Source organism: Pseudophryne corroboree, chromosome 3 (assembly GCF_028390025.1).
Source record: "Pseudophryne corroboree isolate aPseCor3 chromosome 3, aPseCor3.hap2, whole genome shotgun sequence".
NCBI classification, from domain to species: domain Eukaryota; kingdom Metazoa; phylum Chordata; class Amphibia; order Anura; family Myobatrachidae; genus Pseudophryne; species Pseudophryne corroboree.
The window spans coordinates 720,762,056-720,789,001 of record NC_086446.1 but is presented as its reverse complement, the minus strand read 5'-3'; the positions used below and the strand labels follow the sequence as shown (position 1 = coordinate 720,789,001).

Here is a 26,946-nt window from a genome sequence, read left to right as displayed (position 1 = left end):
TGTACTGTGTCTGCTGCTAATATAGACTGGTTGATAAAGAGATGTAGTAGTAGTATGTATGTATAAAGAAGAAAGAAAAAAAAACCACGGGTAGGTGGTATACAATTATGGACGGACTGCCCAGTGCCGACACAGAGGTAGCTACAGCCATGGACTACCGTACTGTACTGTGTCTGCTGCTAATATAGACTGGTTGATAAAGAGATGTAGTATTAGTAGTAGGTATGTATAAAGAAGAAAGAAAAAAAAACCACGGGTAGGTGGTATACAATTATGGACGGACTGCCCAGTGCCGACACAGAGGTAGCTACAGCCGTGGACTACCGTACTGTACTGTGTCTGCTGCTAATATAGACTGGTTGATAAAGAGATGTAGTAGTAGTATGTATGTATAAAGAAGAAAGAAAAAAAAACCACGGGTAGGTGGTATACAATTATGGACGGACTGCCCAGTGCCGACACAGAGGTAGCTACAGCCGTGGACTACCGTACTGTACTGTGTCTGCTGCTAATATAGACTGGTTGATAAAGAGATGTAGTAGTAGTAGTATGTATGTATAAAGAAGAAAGAAAAAAAAAACCACGGGTAGGTGGTATACAATTATGGACGGACTGCCGAGTGCCGGCACAGAGGTAGCTACAGCCGTGGACTACCGTACTGTACTGTGTCTGCTGCTAATATAGACTGGTTGATAAAGAGATGTAGTAGTAGTATGTATGTATAAAGAAGAAAGAAAAAAAAACCACGGGTAGGTGGTATACAATTATGGACGGACTGCCGAGTGCCGACACAGAGGTAGCTACAGCCGTGAACTACCGTACTGTGTCTGCTGCGACTGGATGATAAATAATGATATAAAAAATATATATATATCACTACTGCAGCCGGACAGGTATATATTATATAATGACGGACCTGCTGGACACTGTCTGTCAGCAGAATGAGTTTTTTATAGAATAAAAAAAAAAACACCACACAAGTGAAGTCACACGACGAGTGTTTAACTTTTTCAGGCAATCACAATATAGTATACTATACTACTAACTATACTGGTGGTCAGTGTGGTCAGGTCACTGGTCAGTCACACTGGCAGTGGCACTCCTGCAGCAAAAGTGTGCACTGTTTAATTTTAATAATAATATGTACTCCTGGCTCCTGCTATAACCTATAACTGGCACTGCAGTGCTCCCCAGTCTCCCCCACAATTATAAGATGTGTGAGCTGAGCACAGTCAGATACGAGTGTTTAACTTTTTCAGGCAATCACAATATAGTATACTATACTACTAACTATACTGGTGGTCAGTGTGGTCAGGTCACTGGTCAGTCACACTGGCAGTGGCACTCCTGCAGCAAAAGTGTGCACTGTTTAATTTTAATAATAATATGTACTCCTGGCTCCTGCTATAACCTATAACTGGCACTGCAGTGCTCCCCAGTCTCCCCCACAATTATAAGATGTGTGAGCTGAGCACAGTCAGATATATACATAGATGATGCAGCACACTGGGCTGAGCAGTGCACACAGATATGGTATGTGACTGAGTCACTGTGTATCGTTTTTTTCAGGCAGAGAACGGATATATTAAATAAAACTGCACTGTCTGGTGGTCACTGTGGTCAGTCACTAGTAAACTCTGCACTCTCTACAGTTCTACAGTACTCCTAAGCTCCAGTAAATCAGGTCAATCTCTCTCTCTCTCTCTTCTAATCTAAATGGAGAGGACGCCAGCCACGTCCTCTCCCTATCAATCTCAATGCACGTGTGAAAATGGCGGCGACGCGCGGCTCCTTATATAGAATCCGAGTCTCGCGAGAATCCGACAGCGTCATGATGACGTTCGGGCGCGCTCGGGTTAACCGAGCAAGGCGGGAAGATCCGAGTCGCTCGGACCCGTGAAAAAAAACATGAAGTTCGTGCGGGTTCGGATACAGAGAAACCGAACCCGCTCATCTCTACTGGCGAATAGTTGAACGCAAGTCTATGCTGTGGACGTATCTTGGCTGTTTTCACACTGGGCATGCTTCTGAGCTGGCGGAACATGGAAGAGTCGCACAACACTCATTCACATCTTCTCATGTGTCTTAGTCCTTCGCTGCTAAGGATTTTCTCACCCTTGTGCTGAGGCCATTTTCCAACGTTAGCGCTCATAACATTCCAACATCAATATGGCTGATTACTTATTATGCGGTACTCACACATATAGGGCCTAATTCTGAGTTGATCGCAGCAGCAAATTTGTTAGCAGTTGGGCACAACCATGGGGGTCATTCCGAGTAGTTCGCTCGCTAGCTGCTTTTAGCAGCATTGCACACGCTAAGCTGCCGCCTTCTGGGAGTGTATCTTAGCTTAGCAGAATTGCGAACGAAAGATTAGCAGAATTGTGAATAGAAAATTCTTAGCAGTTTCTGAGTAGCTCGAGACTTACTCACAAATAGCGATCAGTTCAGTCAGTTTCGTTCCTGGTTTGACGTCACAAACACGCCATGCGTTCGGCCAGCCACTCCACCGTTTCTCCAGACACTCCCGCGTTTTTCCCTGGCATGCCTGCGTTTTTCCGCACACTCCCAGAAAACGGACAGTTTCCGCCCAGAAACACCCACTTCCTGTCAATCACACTACGATCACTTCAACGATGAAAAATCTTTGTTCGGGCGTGAGTTAATCTACTAAATTTTGTGTTAAAATACTAACCGCATGCGCACTGCGAACCATGCGCATGCGCATTTTTGCCTTAATCGCTCCGTTGCGAAAATCGGCAACGAGCGAACAACTCGGAATGACCCCCCATGTGCACTGCAGGGGAGGCAGATATAACATGTGCAGAGAGAGTTAGATTTGGGTGGGGTGTGTTCAAACTGAAATCTAAATTCAGTGTAAAAATAAAGCAGGCAGTATTTACCCTGCACAGAAATAAAATAACTCACCCAAATCTAACTCTCTGCAAATGTTATATCTGCCCCCCCCTGCAGTGCACATGGTTTTGCCCAACTGCTAAAAAATTTCCTGCTGCGATCAACTTGGAATTACCCCCAATGTCAAGATTTCACACTTTGCCTGACGGCATTTTAACAACGTTGACATCATAACTGTTGAAATTGTGGCGTTAACATTATTAATGTAGGTATTGTAATTGTCTACATTTTAACTACATCCTATTTAGTATGCCCTGCTAGGTAACAGGACAGATATGAAAGAAAATCTGTGTACTGTCTTTTCCACCCGAAATGCTCTTCCAAAGGAGCCTGCAACATGTTGTTGGGCTGGGTATCCCTGGTTCTCCTAACAGTAAACAAGGCAATGACCATATGCACAGCAAAGAGTGGAAGCACTGAAATCAGATTTGCATTGCACAGCAGGCGCCTTGGTTAGGAATTACCATCGGGCTGTCGTGATCTATTTCCTGGGCAGCTTTCCTTATGGCACTCTGCCTTCTGGCTGCAAAGAGGACGTTTTGCAGTTTTATACATGTTCTCCTGATGACGTCCTTGCACTGGGATGCTAGCTGCAGTGACTCTGCAGAGTCTGATAGGAGGATGATGGAAGCGAGCAGTGAGCTCATTCTCACAGGAGGGTAGCAGAACTCAGTGCATCACTGGGAAACGGCATCTTCCCTGTAACAATCCATCCCTAGCATCTTCTCAGCTAGGCTGGCCTGATGCTTCACTCTGTGGGAGTGTATAGATGGTGAGAAGCTTTTTGCAATTTGCTTCCCCCCCTTCCCCTTAGCCTGCAGCCTGGCATTGCTCTGAATCCTGCTTCAGCATCTCCTGCCTCTACATCATAAGGCTTTGCAAAGAAAAACACACAAGGAATGGATTGGTTCACACTGTGGATATTTTCCAGGGTGGATGACAAAATAATTTTAGCTGTAATAGGAAGGACCTGGTGATTGTATAATGAGTTTTGCAGAATTCCAGGTTTGGCGTCACTCCCAGGTAAAGAAGATAGAGCAGTGAGGATCTTGATGGCTCGTTTCTGTAAGGTTAGTCCTTGTTTTATAATCCTCAGTGCATGCATGTTGATCGTTATCATAACAGTGAGACGAGCGCTGGATGTACAGGTTGCAACATGTACCGTAGGGCCTGTGATGTTTTCTTACATTGGATGTCTGCAGCTGTACCACCCTTCTGCACCAGATTTCACTCCAAATTTCAACATTTCTTTTGCAAATAATAACTTACATTTGCAGTCCACCAGTGTTCACGATGCATTTATTATTATTAATTATCATGTCACCTTTATGGTGCTTTATTTATTATTTGTGCTTGCATAGTTAAAGGCTTATTAGTAGTCTCAAATAAAGATGGGTTTTATAGGGATGCATTCAGTATCCCGGCTGTCAGGATCCCGGCGCTCAGCTTACCGGCGTCGGGATACTGACACCTTTTCCCTCTCTTGGGGTGTCCATGTCACCCCTGGAGGGAGAATAAATAGCATCCGCTATATATGCTGGGATGACGGGAACCGGCATATAGATACCAACCCGGGTTTATAATGTCATTTTGCATATGTTTGATGCTAGGCCATCTATGCAACTAATCCAGTATCTGCAAGCTAATCTACTGTAGGTGCAGAGCTGATGTTTATGACTGATGCTGACAGGCTGCATCTCTGCTAGCTGAATGCCCTGTTGAGGCTGGTATAATGTACACATTGTACAGGAATGTATTCACGGTGTTCATCCCTGATTTGCTGTGAAGGCAGATCTGCTGGCAAACAGTAGCAGTATCTGATTCATCTTTCCTCTGAAACCATAACGGACAGACATGTTATAACGCTCCTACAGTCATTGTGTACGCTACCCTTGCAATGGAATATCTGTTCAGGTTGTTTGCCACAAGCAAAACTAAATGTATTGTGTATCTGCTGACTGTTGTATACATTTCATGTTTACATAAAAGGTTTCGCTGATGACCTGACTAGCTTGTGCATTGTTCATAAAAGCTGACCCATTTGCAGAGTTTCACAGCAGTCATAAATGTCTGTCTCCGTCAGGCCGTGTTTTCAGGATTTCCATGATTACTCATCAGCTTGGCATTTATGTTACTCTCACGGAGGGTAATTACTTTAGTTTCCGTCTCAGAACACTATGGGGGAGATCAAAGCTTGGAGAGAGAGAAAATGGAGATAAAGTACAAACCAATCAGCTTTGAACTGTCATTTTTCAAATAAGCTGATTGGTTGGTATTTTAAATCACTCTTCTTGATCTCTCTCCAAGTTTTGATACATTTCCCCCCCCAAGGAATGTAATGCAGCGACTATTTAATGGTAGCGACCAATAGTAACTGTTGCTTAGCGCGCTGGATCTGCCCCACTGCCCATAACACATGTGATGTCATTAGGGGGTCTATTCATGAAGCAGTGAAAAGTGTGGAGAAGTGAGCCAGTGGAGATGTTGCCCATGGCAACCAATCAGCTGCTCTGTATTATTTTATAGTATGCAAATTATAAATGTTATTTCAATGCTGATTGGTTGCCATGGGCAACTTCTCCACTCTTTTCACTGCTTCATGAATAGACCCCTAGGTAACAGAAGTGGGTGTTGGGATCAGAAAGTTGGGCACAGGGTGTGCCCTAAGGACACACAGAGCAACTCTCCAAAGCACTACACAAGCTGAATACAGGTACCACCGTCAAACGACAGTGCCACTACTAGGGCCACCTCGCCCTTTCACCCTGAGCTGCCACCCTAGCCACACACCACTAGTTGTAGCCCTCATTACAGTCAAGTCATTCATAAATTCCATGTTTAACTTTGTTTGTCAATTACAGCTGCAGTATTTAGAAAACCACTAAGGAACATGTTCACCAAAGGGTAAGAACATTATCGGTATTATGGTGTGCATGGGCGCTGACAGCGAGAGTCTCGTCCTCACACATTCGGCCGCACAGATGTACACAAGAGAAGGGCTTTGTAGCCGCATTTGCATATATACGGGTGACTGCCAATAGGTGCAGCTGTGGGTGTCCACCTGTAAATCAGGCCCTATGTGTGGGTAACTAAAAACACTTAATTATTATGTCATTCATTCAGTGAGATATGTATCAAAAGAGACATAAAAAACAGCAATTTACACAACATTCAGTACATCTCCCATTAGTGTTTTAGGCACATCATAACCACTGGTGTCCTAGCCATTTGGGTGGTCCAAAGGGAGTTCCAGCTCCGCTCACACCAGTCATTACTAGTAAGAATCAGTAGTCTTCAGATGTACTGAGAGGTGTGTGCAGTACAACAGGTTTTCTTATAACAGCTTTATGTTCAAATGGCAAAACCTATTCATGTACCAATATTATGCATTCAAACATCTCCTATATAATAGCCCAGATCTGTGACTTTGTGACTCATTTGCTAACGCTGGGCGGAGTCACAACACTGGGCGGAGTTATTCAAATGAGTCACAGATCTGGCCAAATCTATAGGAGACTAGGAGCAGAAGCAGATAGTATGGGCATGGCACAGGCAGGGGTGCATACCTCCCAGCTTTCTTCAGGAGCTTTCTTCAGGCAGAAGGAGGGACACACACGCGGCGAAAAGGGGGCGTGGGCTACAAAAAGGGGGCATGGCTTCACGGGAGGTCCCCCGTTTTTGTCAGTGAGGGGGCATGCCCAGCGCTCTGTGAGCTGCTGGCATGCCCCCAGGGGCTGATTATGAGTCCGGGGGGCCCATGGATCTTGAGACAGGGGAGCCCTATCTCATTGCTGTGCCTGCTGTGGGGTTGGGGGCGTGGCCTAATCGCAGGACACGAGGCCACGGCCCCTTATGCAAATTCCGGGATTTTTTTATTTTTATGGAATTTTGGCCCCTCAGCTAGGGCTAAATCCAGAGGAGGTGGTCACTCCCCCCTACACACCCGCACAGGCAGAAGAAAGCTGCCTCCCTGCAACACCACAGACCTGCCAATACGCAGCAGCATGTGCTGACTGTAGCACAATGCTGCCGCTGTTGCTGGCAAGACGGGGAAGCTTCTGAGCTGGGACAGAGCTACTCGAGCTGGGGGGCCCCCTAAAACTGTGGGGCCAACGGTACGTACCCCCTGCCCCCCCCCTTAATCCGGCTCTGCTGCTGGAACCCCCCTTAATCCGTACCCCCTGATGCCCCCTCTCCTTCTGTCTCCACTATACACCGCTGCTTCAGGAGCTTTCCAACTGCCCCCCCCCCCCCCCCCCCCCCCACCGCGGGACACTGCGACCCGCGGGTGGGACAGGCCCCAAAAAATGGGACTGTCCCGCGAAAATCGGGAGAGTTGGGAAGTATGGGGGTGTGTGAGGGGGTATGCCGTACAGACAGACGGGCACCGGCTCACTGTGTGCTTGACCCCCCACATCAGCATACTGAGCAGGGTCTCTCTGGCGCGGAGGAGTGTCACTTTCTGGCACACTACACGCTTCATAGCTGCAGTTTTGTGGGGCACCTGCCGCTGTGCAGGTTCCGTACTGCCTCTGTTATCTCCAGCCTCGACAACCCCACCGCTAGCTGCAGCGCTGCCACCCGCAGTGAGGTGCGCCCAGCTCCTTCACACACTTTAGCCGGCGGGTAGCGCTGCAGAAGTCCGAGCTGCTTGCAGGCTCCGACTCCCTCCTCCCTCCAGCTGCAGCGTCTCCTGGGAGCTAACCAGTCACTCCCAGTCTCCCCTTACCACAGTGCCCAGCAGCCGTGAGGTCCGCGCCGCGTGCATGCTCTGACCCCCTCCTCCCTCCAGCCGCAGCGTCTCCTGGGGGCTAACCAGTCACTCCCAGTCTCCCCTTACCACAGTGCCCGGCAGCTGCGCGAGGTCTGCGGTGTGTGACTGAGGAGGAGGGGAGGGATGCGGACGGGCAGAGGAAGCAGGAATCCAACCTAAGAGAGTCAGCCATGCCAAATCTCTACCAGCAGCAGATCCCAACAGGTTGGCGTAGAACAGCAGCAGCCAACAGCAGTGACTCCGGTAAGACACATCTGTCTGTCACCACTGTTTTGTCCCTAATACCAATCTCTCCTGTGCCCTGTGTTCTGTCATGTCCCTGTCACCCCTGGCCTTGCCTTGTCACTCTTATCCTGGCCCTTTCACCCATATTCTGGCTCTCTCACCCTTATGCTGGCCCTGTTACCCCTATCCTGGCCCTGTCACCCCTGTGCTTGCCCTGTCAACCCTATACTGGCCCTGTCACCCCTGTCCTGGTCCTGCCGCCCCTACCCTGGCCCTGTCACCCCTATCCTGTCCCTGTCATTTCTGTCCTGGCCCCGTCGCCCCTGTCCTGGCCCCGTCACCCCTGTCCTGGCCCCGTCACCCCTGTCCTGGCCCAGTCACCCCTGTTCTGACCCTGTCACCCCTGTCCTGGCCCTGTTACTGCATACCCTCCAACTACCTTTTTGGCAGGTACAGTACCCGCAGCGCCTCCAGACCCCTCCCCAATGCACCACACCTCCGCACCTTCCCCTCCACCACATGCGGAACTCCACCCCTCCCCCACACGCTGTGCCTCCAGACCCCCTACACCACCCGCGGCTCCCACTCCTCCGCCCCTTGACCACCCACAGCACCTCCAGACCCCCTCCACCATCCACCCCCCATATATGTCTCCCCCCACACCTGCCCCCCCTCCACCCGCAGCATCTGCAGACACCCTCCTCCATCCGCGGTCCCCCCTCTCACCCACCCCTCCCCCACCCATGGCACCACCGCACCTGCCCCTCCACCACCTGCAGCACCTCCGGACCTCCTTCCCCATCCACCGCACCACCCGTACCTGCCCCTCCCCTACCCACGGCGCCTCCGGACCCCCTACTCCACCACCAACACCCCCGCCCCTTCCTATCCCACAGCACCTCCGGAACCCTTCACCCATCTGCAACATCCCTGCACCTGCCCCTCTCCCACCCGTGGCACCCCTGCCCCTCCCCCACCTGCAGTGCCTCTGGACCCCTCCCCCATCTGCAGCCCCCACTCCTCTGCCCCTCCCCCATCCGCAGCACCTCCCGACCCTTCCCCATCCGGGCCCCCCCACCGCTTCCGGCCCCCCTCCACCCGCAGCATCTACAGACACCCTCCCCCATCCGTAGTCCCCCCCGCACCCGCTACATTCTGTACATCGTGCCCTGCAGGTGCTGTTCACGCCATCGCAAGGGGCTGCGCCTCCTTCACCATCGCACGCCCTTTCATTGTGCAATATTTAACCACTAACAAAGGAATGCAGGTAATACTCCATATAATACAAATATTGAACCCCAGAAAGGCATGCAAGGGTTAAGGGGGCGTAGCCCCTTGCGACGGTGTGAAGAGCGCCCGTAGGGCGCGATGAAGCACCTAGTAATATATAAAAGAGTATATATAAAAAAGAGTAAGACATTGCTATAATGTGAAGTGGTCAGCATCCCGCCAGTCTATGGTCATGTGACCGACGCCGGAATCCCAACACCACTCGGAATCCCGGGACCGGTACACGGATTGCCGCCAAGTTAAGTATCGAGGTAATTTTTAGGTCCTGGGGGGGGGGGGGGTGTTAGGAACTGAGGGGGGGAGGGTAAACCGTAGCTGCCACCTCCCAGAGTCTTAGCCTTAGCCGCCACCCCCTGTGACTTAGCCCTAGCCACCACCCCCCACTATCTTAGCCCTAGCCGCCACCCCAGGTGAATGCAGAGAAAAGAATGTATAAAAGCGCTCAGTCCTGTATCAACATGAATGTCCCATGCAAATGGCTTTTTTTCAGATGAAATGTCCTCCACACATCACTGGAACCCTTATGGGAGATGTATCAGTCTTTGATCATCAGTCCGTACGATTTCTTCCAGTGATGGATGTGCCTCAAAATAAAACCAAATGGAGATAATATGGTGTAGTATGTCTATATACAACCAAATGTCACCTATGTGTGGACAAGGTTGGTGATGTAATACTGTGTACCGAAACTGATTATAAGAAGTAACTCCCAAATGGTCTTTTAGGACCCCAATCTAACAAACCACGTACGGATCAGTCCCACAGGATTCTTTACACCAACAAGACTTCTTACACCAAAAGATATCAAATATTGTAACGTACCGTACTCACATGATCACTAGTGAGTACGCTCCCATAAAGGTATCTTTGGTCACCGGTATCTCTTCAACGTGTCACTAGACTTCTTCCAAATGATATATTCTTATTCAACGATTCTTATGATTACCTCCGATGAAGCATGAACCTCAAGGCAAACCAGATACAAGTAATATGGTGTAGTACGTCTACTTAGGGATGATAGCACCCAGGTGAAAATATGAAAAAAGGTGGATAACTTTGCATACCGGAACTCACACTAATATGAAGTGAATGACTCCTATAAAGGTTTCTTTAGTCACCAATCTCCAGTGTCGTGAATGAGACCACCGTGCAGACACCTTCTTATATAAAACCACATAGAATGATGTACCGTACTCACACAATGTATGGCAAATATGTTCTCATAAAGGTATCTTTAGCCACCAATTCAATCGAGTGTGTGAACTCCCCAAGGACACCCCTCCAAATAATTCAGCAGGTGCGGGACGTACCGTACTTACATAGCACTTAGCGACTGTAATCATGTAGCGGTTTCTTTGGTTTTCTTCGGGGACTATATACCATATCCTCCCAAATGGGGGAATTATTACCCAAAAGAAACCAAAATGGCACTTATGAATTCCATAAAATCCGTATAATTTATTAATACACAATAGCTAAAAAATAACTAAAAAATGGGGTTAAAGGTGGCAGATGAAATAAACAGTATACCTGAGAGGAAATCTCGGCCGTGAAAACCAAACAGGAAAACTGAACCGTCTGTGCCCAAATGTTATAGATGATCAGTAGCACTCCTAGACCAACATGTTTCGACTAAAAAGTCTTTTTCAAGGTGCACCTGCTACCTTTAACCCCATTTTTTAGTTATTTTTTAGCTATTGTGTATTAATAAATATAAGTATATAGTCCCCGAAGAAAACCAAAGAAACCGCGTTGAAGAGATGCTGGTGACCAAAGATACCTTTATGGGAGCGTACTCACTAGTGATCATGTGAGTACGGTACGTCACAATATTTGATATCTTTTGGTGTAAGAAGTCTTGTTGGTGTAAAGAATCCTGTAAAGAATCCTGTGGGACTGATCCGTACGTGGTTTGTTAGATTGGGGTCCTAAAAGACCATTTGGGAGTTACTTCCTATAATCAGTTTCGGTACACAGTATTACATCACCAACCTTGTCCACACATAGGTGACATTTGGTTGTATATAGACATACTACACCATATTATCTCCATTTGGTTTTATTTTGAGGCACATCCATCACTGGAAGAAATCGTATGGACTGATGATCAAAGACTGATACATCTCCCATAAGGGTTCCAGTGATGTGTGGAGGACATTTCATCTGAAAAAAAGCCATTTGCATGGGACATTCATGTTGATACAGGACTGAGCGCTTTTATACATTCTTTTCTCTGCATTCATTGTTTCCATTTTAGGGCATTGGTGGTCCCTTTGTTTGTATTTAGCTGCATAAGTTCGTTTTGCGCCTTGGGACAGTTCACTTTCTGTATTTTTCGCCACCCCAGGTGAGTTAGGGTAAGAGCAGGGGAGGGGTACATTTACTGCCTCATCCTCTGTCGGCATTCTGAAGGTTGGGATGCTGGTGCCGGTAATGTGATCGCCGGCATCCGGACCGCCAGCCACATGTATCACACCCACTATAACCGCTAAAAACATTTAAAAAACAAAACAAAAAAAACAGAAATGGGACAAAATAGAGGCAGCCAAATCAAATAATGCTGGAATCTGCTGAATTAGAAATTTGCCATTTTTGGTGAAAACATCAAAGTAAATAAACCATTAGCAGTTTGTGTGTCCTCTGCGTCCTCTGATCTGTGTGTATTTATGGCTTCCTTAGACAAATATATATCTATATAATAGCTGTCATGGGGTGCACGTCTGTGGCATGTCCCCACCCTCCAACACAACCCCTGCGGGTATTAAAACCTAATAGCAAATGTGTATTTCACTACCAAAACTCAGTTGATGCATACCTGGCCCATGTGCTGCCAATGTGAACTAGGGCGAAATAATGACACTTCTTAATGTTTTTTATCACTTGTTGGAATTGCTTTCTAACACTTACAGTTTACTTCTGGGTTCAGTACGGCTGTCGGGTCCTGGTTGTGAGGTAGGAGCCCAAGTGCCTATGATGTGTATCTAGCCGCCCGCCACTGGAGCTGGTAAATTGCCTGTAGCTGGTAAAATTCCATAATGTAATAAGATAGCCATGTATAGAGTGATCATTTTAAATACCAGTAATGTCAGAGATGAATGGGGCTGCGCAATGTTTGGATTGAGCTGATGAGTGCGCTCTGTGGGCCTGATTCTTGTTTGTAAGTAAAGCAAAAAAGTAAGCAACTGGGCAAAACCATGTTGCACTGCAGGTGTGCCAGATGTAACATGTGCAGAGAGATATAGATTTGGGTGGGGTGTGTTCAAACTGAAATCTAAATTGCAGTGTAAAAATAGAACTGTCTAACATTTGTGTGCTATATGCAAAAGCAGCCAGTATTTACCCTGCACAGAAAAATACACCCCACCCAAATCTAACTCTCTCTGCACGTCACTGGAGTATTGATAATGGGTGCAGTGTATGCGGTGCACACGGGCCCCCAGGGTACAGGGGGGCCCGCACCACACATCCTGAACCCATTATTTGTAATATTTACCCTCCGGAGACCTGCGGCGAAGCAGAAATCACTGGGAAAATGGCACGGTTCCATTTTCCTGGTGTTTCACTCATGCGCAGTAAGAGAATCACTGGGAAAATGGTCGCCGTGCCATTTTCTCAGAGATCTGTGCATGCGCTCTAGATTCTGGGACATCACTAGTGTCCCCTAGGGACCCTAGTGCCCAGAGTCACAGCGCTCCCGCCGACTAGAGAGGAGGGGGCCCTGACAGAACCTGCACACGGGCCTCCTCCACTCTAGATACACCCCTGCTGCACGTTTGCCCCACCTGCAGTGTAACATGGTTTTGCCCAGTTGTTTGCTTTTTTGCTTTACTTACTGACATGAATCAGACCCAGTATGTGGGTGTGTATAATTTCTGCACATATTCTGGACAAAGATTATGTGTACCTTTAACCTGAGACCAGACCTGCTGGGATGAGTCCAGCATTAGTCCTCTGTTGCATAAAGAGTCCTCATATGAGTTGATCATTGTCATTTAAGTCCCGTTCATCCAACCTATTATCTATACAGATAGTGGCCACCATGGATGGTTTACAGGATTGGGCAGCGTGATTAGACCAACTCCTAATTACAAAATTGGCCGATGACCACTCAAAATAGTTTTAGTGACTGCCTAATATTTTGGACCCATCATTCGTGAGTCTGGACAAACTGGACTTTTCGTGTCGCGCCCAATAGTTTAGTCGGGTTTAGTCACTTTGTGCGGCTAAACCTGACTGCTATGGGCGCGATCAGCGCGAAAACGGGGGACATTTGTATATCGCCCCCTGCGATCTCCCGTCACTTTAGACGGGAGATAGGGGGCGATAACGTTTGAATCTCGCCCATAATGTCTGTTAGCAGGGCCGTAACTAAAGGTGTGCGAGCAATGCTGCCGCCTAGGGCACAGGAACCTGGGGGTGGCACTGTCGCTGCCCCGTGGCCCCTGCATCTTGCTAGAGGACACACCCTGCAGCCTGTACAGCCACCCGTAGCATCCTCAGAACTTCCCGGCACTGCTGCCCTGTTACAGCACTGACCAACAGACAGTATACAAAGGAACAAGGAAAGTGTCGGGTGGTTGGCTGCAGCAATGCATATACTGCATCACTGATCGGTTGCAGCCATACACAATGCAATCCACCCATACCTACATAACATATGCCCGGCACGGGTAGCCCCACATTACAGTTAGTGACAGTTGGTCTGACCTCTGACCCCTCCCATCAGCACCAGTGATGGAGTCACCGGGAGGAAGGCTGGTCTGGCCCATACAATCCATAAATTCCCTCTTTCTCCTTCAGTACAGGGGAAGCATTGTCTGATACCAGCCAGTGACATCACTGTGTACTGAATGTGTGTCTGTGACCTTCCATCTAGTGCTCAGTCACGCTCTATACAAGATGTCAGCAGGAACTCGTCCCCAGTTTGTTCCCAGTGTCTCTGGGTACAGACTTTGGATTTATGACATATTTAGGATTATAAGTTTAGGATTTTGCCAAATTTGGTTCACATGGGAAATGGTGAGGTGGGAAGCGCAGCTAAAGCAATTATTCTTACTTTATATATGTGCCGACATTCACGCAAATGGATGATGGTTTTCCAACTGCACTAAAAAGTCACACAGCGCATGTGTCCTACGGTGTGCGTGGTGCCGATTGAGAGCCAGGGAGGTGGCTATTCAGATGCTATGGGTGTGTTATTGAAGTGACGTGGGCATAGTCTGGTTGCGTACTTAGATGCTTAAATCGGTCACGTGGAAGCCTGGGGCTGGTGTAAGTTTACATGGTGCATCCGATGGCTGCGTCTAAAGACACACCGAGTATGACTGTTGCGTATAAATGTGCACAAAGTCGTCATCGCAGTCCTTGCACACTCAGAGCACCAGGAAAGGGCTTATACTAGTGCTTAGCATGGGTGTGGTATAGAAGAGCTACATTCATTCATTAGACAGACAGAGAGTAGGCCGACAACATGTCATCAACAGGCAAGGTCAAAAGGTCGACATGGAAAAGGTCAACACAATTTTTTTTTTTAAATTATTGCAAACATATACTGTACCCTTGAGTGCTCGCTTCACTCGTCACACTTCGGGCAAGATGCCTCGCTCCGCTGCCCTCGGTGCAGGTTACTACATCGTAACCATTGTCATGTCGAATCTTTGAACCTGTCGACCTTAAGCACTGTCTACCTATTACCTGTTGACCTTTTGACTTTGTCAACCTAATATATATCGACCATATGGTGTCAACGTATTGACTGTTTAACCACTATCGACCTATCAACTAGATACCGCTTAGCATAAAGTCACAGATGAGACAGCGGCACAAGGTGCACACACTATGCAACTGCATCTGAGTCACAGTGAGCCCCTTACTATGTATCTCAGACCGGCTGACGGGAGATTATGCAGACAGAGGCGATCGTGGGACGGGCGCGGAGAAAACGGGTGAATCGGCTGCATTTTCGGGGCGGCTGCATGATGCCAGACGCTGCAGCTCAGATGGGAAAAATAGTGGCTGACCGCCTGAAAACGCAGCCTAACTGCAGCTGCAGGGGGTCTTCCACAGTTGCTGCGGTCTGGCCATTCCGCATGCTGAGTGACCTTGCCCTGCGATGGCCGGCCCCCAGCATGCGATAGAAAGGATTGCAGTCCATACTGGATAACCCCTTATATCCAGTGATAGCACCGCTCTGTAGCAATGTCTGTCACTGACTATTTAATGGCAGTGGTAGGGGCCCATGTCAGTCTCCAGAGGAGGTGTGGCCAGCCGCTACATTGGTTTGCCTAACCATTAGTGAGTGCATGGGCTGGGCCCCTTGACAAATATATAAATACTGCTAATACATGTATGATAATGTACCAGAGTAATAACAGCAATGCACTGTAGGGAATACATTATAGTCCTGTGCAGTATAAGGTAATATATGTATAATGTATAATTCAAGAACACAGTCTGGATCCTGATCACTAGAGGAGGAGGAGGGGCCCCAGGCAGTGGGGCCCACCGGTGGATTCCCCTGTACCCATGTGGGCCAGTCCGACCCTGGATGGAACCCGCTGTGTGATATCACTCCACCAGCAGGTGACTTCATGAAATGGCACAAACCATATTACATGGTAGGACAGTAAGGGGTCGATTCAATAAAACCCCATAGGGCAGCATACAGAAATCCGTGAGATCAGGATAGCTAATTTTCGCAAAGGGAAATTTGAATAATGAATGCGTTCTTGTTATCATACTTGCACATAGGTATATCATTAAATATCAGAGAGTATATGATTGTCAACAATTCTGAAGAATTATTATTCCAACGCTTGTTTTTTATTATTCTTGTAACTACCGGTAGTTTCAGAAACAGGAAGAAATCTTTGCTCTGCTATAAACCTTGTATCAACTTGTAGCTTTTGCTGAGAACTGTCCTCTTCTTCCATAGAAGAATTATAAATAGCTACACAACCAAAAAGTTAGTGGACTGTATTTTTATTTCCACCATTGGTTTCTATTGTTTTATTTTTCACATTAAAAGGGGTACAGAAAATAAGTGGGAGACACGGGGAACAGGTATAGCATGTGCAATATAGAACGATAATATATACACTTATGTATAAAACCAGTGTGGAGATGACAAAAGAAGTTGGAGGGCATTTCCTAGGGGCTTATTGCAAGACAGGGACGTGCAGTCAGGGGAGGCAGTGCCTCCCCTGTCATTTATGATTAAAATAATGCAAGGAAGATACATATGACACATATTATGTGTCATATGTATCTTCGTTATAATACTCTAATCCTTTTGAGACATTAAACTAGTATAGGAGGCACTGCTAGCAGTGTCTCCCGTTGTCAGTGTTAATGGGCATAAAGTGGGGGGCGGGGCCAAGGACTGGGCTGCAAAAGCCCATTGAAAAAACGACGATACAGCGGCACTAGTAGAAGTGCCTCTGGGACAGGGCCTGATGTGATTGGACAGCGGATCCAGGGCTGGATCCGCTGGTCCAATCACCCACATGCTGCGGCGTCACTCACCTCCCTCTCCTCCTGTCCTGTCATTGCGGCGCCGCTGGTGCGTTAACCTCCGTGACCCCGCCGGAAATGTGTGGTGGCCGCTTGCTGCTGATCCACACCTGTGGAGGGTCGGAGCCTTCCGCCTCCCTCCCCCGTGTAGTTGTCTCCCCTGCAGCGGCCTGAAGATTACAGAAGCCACCTGCTGCTTCCACCGGCAAGAGAGGACCTGGAATCACCCTGGAGTCCGGACGCTGCACGTCTGATCCGAGGTTCGTCTCTCCCTCTCACACTATCTCTCTCTCTCACTCTCTCTCCCCCCCCCCTCCCTCCATGGTAAATGTATTTTTATTTTCTTTGTTCTTAAGTAGCTCATGTCTGTACTCCTTCCTCCCACTTCTCTTTCTCATCTCTTTCCCATTCCTTGTGTCTTTTTTTTGGGTGGGATGCACTAACCTCCCCCGCAGCGTTAAATGCCTTTCTCTACTCTCCCCAGACATCTCGGTAACCTGGCTCCTCCCCGTCCTGGCGCTGCTATTCGCTCCTGTTGTTTCCGCGTCACAGCTACCTTTCCGGATGCTGTGATATGAGCACATGCGTCGCCAGTGAATACCAAGGCTCAGCGCGGCATCCGCAATGCTGAGTCCTGAGTGGTTGCGGCGGTAAGGAGGTGGTGCATGTGAACAACAAGAAGCGAATAACAGCGCTGGGACGGGGAGGAGCCAGGTTACCGAGGAGATGTCAGGGGAGCGCAGAGAAAGGCAGTTAACGCTGCCGGAGAGGTTAGTACACACCGCCCTTTCTCACCTGTTTATTCTCTCTCTCTCTCTCCCGTCTCTTGTTTTTTTTTTTTTTTTTACTTTTTTCTCCCCTACAGGTCCCCCTATTGGATTCTACTGGACAAGTGGACGTGATTCTCGGCGTGGGATGTAGGTAAGTATGTGTGAGTGTGTAAGTGTGTTATAATAAATTTTTACTTTCACGGTGTGTGTGTGTTGTGTTTTTATTTGGGTATTTTTGTTGTTGTGGAACTACAGGTACCAGCGGACCCGTTATTTCCCTGCATGCTGGTACTTGAGGTTCTCCAAGTACCAGCAAGTGGGGGAGGCTTGCTGGGCCTTGTAGTTCCACAACAAAAAACAATATCCTTTTTATTTACACACTTATGGCTATCAGCCCGGCACCCACCGCCCAGGGGTGCTGGGGACAGCCTCGGGCTTCACCCCTGGCCCTTGGGTGCCTGGAGGGGGGGACCCCTTGATTTAAGTGGTCCCCACTCCTCCAGGGAACCCCGGCCAGGGGTGACTAGTTGGGGGGTTAATGCCACGGCCGCAAGGACCAATATAAAAGTGTCCCCCGGCTGTGGCATTATCTCTCTGGCTAGTGGAGCCCAGTGCTGGTTTTAAAAATACGGGGGACACCTACATCTTTTGTCCCCCGTATTTTTGGAACCAGGACCGGACTAAGAGCCCGGTGCTGGTTGTCTAAATATGGGGAACCCCTGTCCAATTTTTTTCCCAGTATTTAAACAACCAGCACCAGCTCAAAGAGCCCGAGGCTGGTTATACTTAGGAGGGGGGACCCCACGCATTTCTTTTTACATTTTAACCCATTCACACCCTTTTTCACAGATAAGCATGCACAGATCTCACTGATCAGTGCATGACTATCACAACACACCAGCAAAAAGCTCAATTTTATTACGAATTCCATGGTTTCCCGGAAGTGTTTGGCTATTGTCGGCAGTGATTGAGAATGCAGTGATGCAAATTAGTGGCAGAGGGCTGGGTCAGTTGATGGTGGGTGAGTTTGTAAGCCATTGGCTGTGGCAGCGGGCATCGGCTCAGGGGCAGTAGCGGGCATTGGCTCGGCAGCGGTAGGGGTCATCGGCAGGATTCGGCGGACATTATGGCTGCAGTGCCTCACCAGCCACTGACCTCACCGCACGCCACTGTTGCAAGATCCTTGTAGGATGACATGAGTATAGACTAGGGTTACAGCTATTAGATTAGGTAGATACGGGAGCATAATAACGTGCGAGGGGGCTTTTGTGCAATGGGTTCCCCTCCTCTCAAACACACATGAGGGTGTGCAGTGCGGGGCCCCTGTGCACTGCATATCATGAACCCATTAGAAATATGCCTATGGGTAGAAATAAACAAACAGTCAAAACCGGTCCCAAAGGACCATAGGAGTACAGAAGCTTAAATTAGTCAAATGGGAGGAGGTAGAATAAGGACAGTCAGGCGTTTCCATCCCGAAATTATGGACAGTTTTAGAGGTGATCAAGCAAGAGACGGAGAGGGCCTGGACTGGTCAACCGACACATCCGGCAAATGCCAGTACAGTAAGACCAAGGTCCTGATGGGCCGGTTTGGCCTAAAAGCCTGGCCCAGCAGCTCTGCTCAGCTGCACGGCACCCAGAGAGGAAGTGGCTGGACACGTAGACACGCCCCCTTGTCATGTGTACATACACCATCGGAACACACGATTTTGTCAAAACACAGGGGGTCATTCCGAGTTGTTCGCTCGCAAGCTGCTTTTAGCAGCTTTGCACACGCTAAGCCGCCGCCTACTGGGAGTGAATCTTAGCATATTAAAATTGCGAACGAAAGATTAGCAGAATTGCGAATAGACACTTCTTAGCAGTTTCTGAGTAGCTCCAGACTTACTCGGCATCTGCGATCAGTTCAGTGCTTGTCGTTCCTGGTTTGACGTCACAAACACACCCAGCGTTCGCCCAGACACTCCTCCGTTTCTCCAGCCACTCCCGCATTTTTCCCAGAAACGGTAGCGTTTTTTCGCACACACCCATAAAACGGCCTGTTTCCGCCCAGAAACACCCACTTCCTGTCAATCACATTACGATCACCAGAACGAAGAAAAAACCTCGTAATGCCGTGAGTAAAATTCCTAACTGCATAGCAAATTTACTTGGCGCAGTCGCACTGCGGACACTGCGCATGCGCATTAGCGACTATTCGCTCCGTTGCGACAAAAAAATAACGAGCGAACAACTCGGAATGACCCCCACAATTCATAGTTAATTTCCGTGTGTGACTAAGAAAAATTCACCCTTTGTCTGATCGATCACCAAGTAACAGCTGGTTTTAGGTCACGCAGAGTGAGTGGATTTGAGTGGGCATGCTTCCTTTTTTTGGGGGGGGGGGGAAAGATCTGGGGGCTATATTTACTAAAATTTTGTTTGTTTTTGTTTGATTTTTAGATCAATGTTAAACTGATTTTAATCAATGTTGGGGTTCCAGGGTTAAAACACACATTGACTAGCAGATGATTTTTTATATTCATTTTTAAATGTTAGTAAATGTGTGCTTTAACTCTGGAAGCCCAACATCGCTTATAATCGATTTAACATTGATCTAAAATCGAACAAAAACAAACAAAATCTGCCTTTAGTAAATATACCCCCTGGGCTTCTGATCTCCCAGCTAGGTAACAGCCGGCTGTAGGGGCTATGGGTCATTAGGTCGAGCACACTTGCGTCGACAGCAGGGACGTGCAGTCAGGGGAGGCAGTGCCTCCCCTGTCATTTATGATGAAAAATAAGAATTTACTCACCAGTAATTCTATTTCTCGTAGTCCGTAGTGGATGCTGGGGACTCCGTAAGGACCATGGGGATTAACGGCTCCGCAGGAGACTGGGCACAACTATAAAGAAAGCTTTAGACTACTGGTGTGCACTGGCTCCCCCCACTAAGACCCTCCTCCAGACTTCAGTTAGGATACTGTGCCTGGAAGAGCTGACACAATAAGGAAGGATTTTGAATCCCGGGTAAGACTCATACCAGCCACACCAATCACACCGTATAACTCGTGATACTACACCCAGATAACAGTATGAAATATAACTGAGCCTCTCAACAGATGGCTCAACAATAACCCTTAGTTAGGCAATAACTACATACAAGTATTGCAGACAATCCGCACTTGGGATGGGCGCCCAGCATCCACTACGGACTACGAGAAATAGATTTACCGGTGAGTAAATTCTTATTTTCTCTAACGTCCTAGTGGATGCTGGGGACTCCGTAAGGACCATGGGGATTATACCAAAGCTCCCAAACGGGCGGGAGAGTGCGGATGACTCTGCAGCACCGAATGGGCAAACTCTAGGTCCTCCTCAGCCAGGGTGTCAAACTTGTAGAATTTAGCAAACGTGTTTGACCCCGACCAAGTAGCTGCTCGGCAAAGTTGAAGAGCCGAGACCCCTCGGGCAGCCGCCCAAGAAGAGCCCACCTTCCTCGTGGAATGGGCTTTTACTGATTTAGGATGCGGCAGTCCAGCCGCAGAATGTGCAAGCTGAATCGTACTACAGATCCAGCGAGCAATAGTCTGTTTTGAAGCAGGTGCACCCAACTTGTTGGGCGCATACACAGGGCCGGCTCTACCATTAGGCAGCTTTAGGCGGCTGCCTAGGGGCGCCAGCCACTGGAGGGCGCCACAAAATGGAGGAGGGGGGGTCAGTAATGAACTTACAGATGGGATGATGGAATACAATAAGGAACATACAAATATAAGTATGTCTGTGTAAATATGTACAGTATGTGTACACATACAATTAAAGGGATGTAGTTGGCATCTCAGCAGATGGGATGCCGGCAATCAGAATGCCAACGCCGGAATCCTGAGAGCCGGCATCTAGAATGTTAGTATGAGGGGTACGGTTAGGGTAAGGCTTCGGGGAGGGAGGTTTAGGGGAAGGGTAAGGGGTAAGGTTAATTAATTGAATTCAAAATTTTGGTATTAAGGTGGTCAGGATGACACTGTCAGTATTCTGACGACATCCCGTACCCAACCCTAATTAAATATATATTGAACAATATACTTTATCACTTTAAGAGTCCTTGAGTGTTGTCCCTTTTCTCTGTGTATGTATAATGTTGAAAATCACCCCAGCCCACCTAGTGGCCACCTGCATCTCCCCTCCGAGAGGTGGTGGTAGTGTGGTTAGGGGGCGCTAGGCTGAAGCTTTGCCTAGGGTGCAGAAAGACCTTGCATCGGCCCTGCGCATACAGGATAAAGAGCGAGTCAGTCTTTCTGACTCCAGCTGTCCTGGAAACATAGATTTTCAGGGCCCTGACTACGTCCAACAACTTGGAAGCCTCCAAGTCATTTGTAGCCGCAGGCACCACGATAGGTTGGTTCAGATGAAAAGCTGATACCACTTTGGGGAGAAACTGGAGACGAGTCCTCAATTCTGCCCTATCCATATGGAAAATCAGATAAGGGCTTTTACATGACAAAGCCGCCAATTCTGATACACGCCTGGCCGAAGCCAAGGCCAACAACATGACCACTTTCCACGTGAGATATTTCAAATCCACGGTTTTCAGTGGCTCAAACCAATGTGACTTTAGGAAATCCAACACCACGTTGAGATCCCAAGGTGCCACTGGAGGCACAAAAGGGGGCTGAATATGCAGCACTCCCTTAACAAAAGTCTGAACTTCAGGTAGTGAAGCCAGTTCTCTCTGGAAGAAAATCGATAGAGCCGAAATCTGGACCTTAATGGAACCCAATTTAAGGCCCATAGTCACCCCTTACTGTAGGAAGTGCAGGAAACGACCCAGCTGAAATTCCTCCGTTGGGGCCTTCCTGGCCTCACACCACGCAACATATTTTCACCATATGCAGTGATAATGGTTTGCGGTTACTTCTTTCCTAGCTTTAATCAGCGTAGGAATGACTTCCTCCGGAATGCCCTTTTCCTTCAGGATCCGGTGTTCAACCGCCATGCCGTCAAACGCAGCCGCGGTAAGTCTTGGAACAGACAGGGCCCCTGCTGCAGCAGGTCTTGTCTGAGCGGTAGAGGCCATGGGTCCTCTGACGTCATTTCTTGAAGTTCCGGGTACCAAGCTCTTCTTGGCCAATCCGGAAAATGAGTATAGTTCTTACTCCTCTTCTCCTTATTATCCTCAGTACCTTTGGTATGAGAGGAAGAGGAGGGAACACATAAACCGATCGGTACACCCACGGTGTCACTAGAGCGTCCACAGCTATCGCCTGCGGGTCTCTCGACCTGGCGCAATATTTTTCTAGCTTTTTGTTTAGGCGGGACGCCATCATGTCCACCTGTGGCCTTTCCCAACGGTTTACAATCAGTTGGAAGACTTCCGGATGAAGTCCCCACTCTCCCAGGTGGAGGTCGTGCCTGCTGAGGAAGTCTGCTTCCCAGTTGTCCACTCCCGGAATGAACACTGCTGACAGTGCTAACACGTGATTTTCCGCCCATCGGAGAATCCTTGTGGCTTCTGCCATTGCTGTCCTGCTTCTCGTGCCGCCCTGTCGATTTACATTGCGACCGCCGTGATGTTGTCTGACTGGATCAGTACCGGCTGGTTTTGAAGCAGGGGTTTTGCCTGACTTAGGGCATTGTAAATGGCCCTCAGTTCCAGAATATTTATGTGCAGGGAAGTCTCCTGACTTGACCATAGTCCTTGGAAGTTTCTTCCCTGTGTGACTGCTCCCCAGCCTCGAAGGCTGGCATCCGTGGTCACCAGGACCCAGTCCTGTATGCCGAATCTGCGGCCCTCTTGAAGATGAGCACTCTGCAGCCACCACAGCAGAGACACCCTTGTCCTCGGAGACAGGGTTATCAGACGATGCATCTGAAGATGCGATCCGGACCACTTGTCCAACAGGTCCCACTGAAAGGTTCTTGCATGAAACCTGCCGAATGGAATCGCTTCGTAGGAAGCTACCATTTTTCCCAGGATCCGCGTGCAGTGATGCACCGACACCTGTTTTGGTTTTAGGAGGCCTCTGACTAGAGATGATAGCTCCTTGGCCTTCTCCTCCGGGAGAAACACTTTTCTCTGTTCTGTGTCCAGAACCATCCCTAGGAACAGTAGACGTGTCGTAGGGACCAGCTGTGACTTTGGAATGTTTAGAATCCAGCCGTGCTGTTGTAGCACTTCCCGAGATAGTGCTACCCCGACCAACAACTGCTCTCTGGACCTCGCCTTTATCAGGAGATCGTCCAAGTACGGGATAATTAAAACTCCCTTCTTTCGAAGGAGTATCATCATTTCGGCCATTACCTTGGTAAAGACCCTCGGAGCCGTGGATAGACCGAACGGCAACGTCTGGAATTGGTAATGACAATCCTGTACCACAAATCTGAGGTACTCCTGGTGAGGATGGTAAATGGGGACATGCAGGTAAGCATCCTTGATGTCCAGTGATACCATGTAATCCCCCTCGTCCAGGCTTGCAATAACCGCCCTGAGCGATTCCATCTTGAACTTGAATTTTTTTATATATGTGTTCAAGGATTTCAAATTTAAAATGGGTCTCACCGAACCGTCCGGTTTCGGTACCACAAACATTGTGGAATAGTAACCCCTTCCTTGTTGAAGTAGGGGCACCTTTACTATCACTTGTTGTGAATACAGCTTGTGAATTGCCTGTAACACTGCCTCCCTGCCTGAGGGAGTGGTTGGCAAGGCAGATTTGAGGAAACGGCGGGGGGGAGACGTCTCGAATTCCAGCTTGTACCCCTGAGATACTACTTGAAGGATCCAGGGATCCACCCGTGAGCGAGCCCACTGATTGCTGAAATATTTGAGACGGGCCCCCACCGTACCTGGCTCCGCCTGTGAAGCCCCAGCGTCATGCTGTGGACTTAGAGGAAGCGGGGGAGGACTTTTGCTCCTTGGAACTGGCTGTATGCTGCAGCTTCTTTCCCCTACCTCTGCCTCTGGGCAGAAAGGACGCGCCTTTAACCCGCTTGCCCCTATTGGGCCGAAAGGACTGTACCTGATAATACGGTGCTTTCTTTGGTTGTGAGGGAACATGGGGTAAAAATGTAGACTTCCCAGCTGTTGCTGTGGAAACAAAGTCCGAGAGACCATCCCCGAACAACTCCTCACCTTTATAAGGCAGAACTTCCATGTGTCGTTTGGAATCTGCATCTCCTGTCCACTGCCGAGTCCATAACCCTCTCCTTGCAGAAATGGACATTGCACTAATTTTTGGATGCCAGCCGGCAAATATCCCTCTGTGCATCCCTCATGTATAAAAGTGCGTCTTTTATATGCTCTACGTTTAGCAATATAGTGTCCCTGTCTAGGGTATCTATATTTTCTGACAGGGAATCTGACCACGCAGCAGCAGCACTGCACATCCAGGCTGAAGCAATAGCCGGTCTTAGTATAACACCTGTGTGTGTATATATAGATTTCAGGATAGCCTCCTGCTTTCTATCAGCAGATTCCTTCAGGGCGGCCGTATCCGGAGACGGTAGTGCCACCTTCTTTGACAAGCGTGTGAGCGCTTTATCCACCCTAGGGGATGTTTCCCAGCGTGACCTATCCTCTGGCGGGAAAGGGTACGCCATTAGTAACCTCTTAGAAATTACCAGCTTTTTATCAGGGGAAGCCCACGCTTCTTCACACACTTCATTTAACTCTTCAGATGGAGGAAAAGCTACTGGTAGTTTTTTCTCTCCAAACATAATACCCTTTTTTGTGGTACTGGGGGTAACATCAGAAATGTGCAACACATTTCTCTAACGTCCTAAGTGGATGCTGGGGACTCCGTAAGGACCATGGGGAATAGCGGCTCCGCAGGAGACTGGGCACATCTAAAGAAAGCTTTAGGACTATCTGGTGTGCACTGGCTCCTCCCCCTATGACCCTCCTCCAAGCCTCAGTTAGATCTCTGTGCCCGAACGAGAAGGGTGCACACTAGGGGCTCTCCTGAGCTTCTTAGTGAAAGTTTTAGATTAGGTTTTTTATTTTCAGTGAGACCTGCTGGCAACAGGCTCACTGCATCGAGGGACTAAGGGGAGAAGAAGCGAACTCACCTGCGTGCAGAGTGGATTGGGCTTCTTAGGCTACTGGACATTAGCTCCAGAGGGACGATCACAGGCCCAGCTTGGATGGGTCCCAGAGCCGCGCCGCCGGCCCCCTTACAGAGCCAGAAGGCAGAAGAGGTCCGGAAAATCGGCGGCAGAAGACGTCCTGTCTTCAACAAGGTAGCGCACAGCACTGCAGCTGTGCGCCATTGCTCTCAGCACACTTCACACTTCGGTCACTGAGGGTGCAGGGCGCTGGGGGGGGGCGCCCTGAGATGCAATAAAAACACCTTGGATGGCAAAAAAAATGCATCACATATAGCTTCTGGGCTATATGGATGCATTTAACCCCTGCCAGAATCCATAAAAAAGCAGGAGAAAAGTCCGCGAAAAAGGGGCAGAGCCTATCTCCTCAGCACACTGGCGCCATTTTCCCTCACAGCTCCGTTGGAGGGAAGCTCCCTGTCTCTCCCCTGCAGTCACTACACTACAGAAAGGGTTAAAAAAAGAGAGGGGGGCACTAATTAGGCGCAGTATTAACTATACAGCAGCTATAAGGGGAAAAACACTTATATAAGGTTATCCCTGTATATATATAGCGCTCTGGTGTGTGCTGGCAAACTCTCCCTCTGTCTCCCCAAAGGGCTAGTGGGGTCCTGTCCTCTATCAGAGCATTCCCTGTGTGTGTGCTGTATGTCGGTACTTTTGTGTCGACATGTATGAGGAGAAAAATGATGTGGAGACGGAGCAGATTGCCTGTAATAGTGATGTCGCCCCCTAGGGGGTCGACACCTGAGTGGATGAACTGTTGGAAGGAATTACGTGACAGTGTCAGCTCTGTATAAAAGACAGTGGTTGACATGAGACAGCCGGCTACTCAGCTTGTGCCTGTCCAGACGTCTCATAGGCCGTCAGGGGCTCTAAAGCGCCCGTTACCTCAGATGGCAGATATAGACGCCGACACGGATACTGACTCCAGTGTCGACGGTGAAGAGACGAATGTGACTTCCAGTAGGGCCACACGTTACATGATTGAGGCAATGAAAAATGTATTACACATTTCTGATAATACGAGTACCACCAAAAAAGGGGTATTATGTTCGGTGAGGAAAAACTACCTGTAGTTTTCCTGAATCTGAGAAATTAAATGAGGTGTGTGATGATGCGTGGGTTTCCCCCGATAACAACGGATAATTTCTAAAATGTTATTGGCATTATATCCTTTCCCGCCAGAGGTTAGGGTGCGTTGGGAAACACCCCCTAGGGGGGATAAAGCGCTCACACGCTTGTAAGGGCTCTACCTTCGCCTGAGATGGCCGCCCTTAAGGATCCTGCCGATAGAAAGCAGGAGGGTATCCTAAAAGGTATTTACACACATACTGGTGTTATACTGCGACCAGCAATCGCCTCAGCCTGGATGTGC

At 48.6% G+C, this 26,946-nt stretch overlaps 1 protein-coding gene across 5 annotated transcripts in view; it reads left to right on the top strand.

Annotated features, from left to right (window-relative positions):
• The window catches only part of JAKMIP3 (Janus kinase and microtubule interacting protein 3), a 377,626-nt gene that overhangs the window by 45,593 nt on the left and 305,087 nt on the right, over positions 1-26,946 (top strand). For 4 of the 5 annotated variants that reach the window (XM_063962186.1, XM_063962185.1, XM_063962184.1 and 1 more), the window contains exon 1: positions 3,465-3,986. The exons of the other annotated variant lie outside the window; for it this stretch is intronic. The gene's annotated coding sequence lies outside the window, so the exon portion shown is untranslated. Of the gene's footprint in view, positions 1-3,464; positions 3,987-26,946 lie in introns of those variants that run through there. 5 annotated transcript variants of the gene reach the window in all.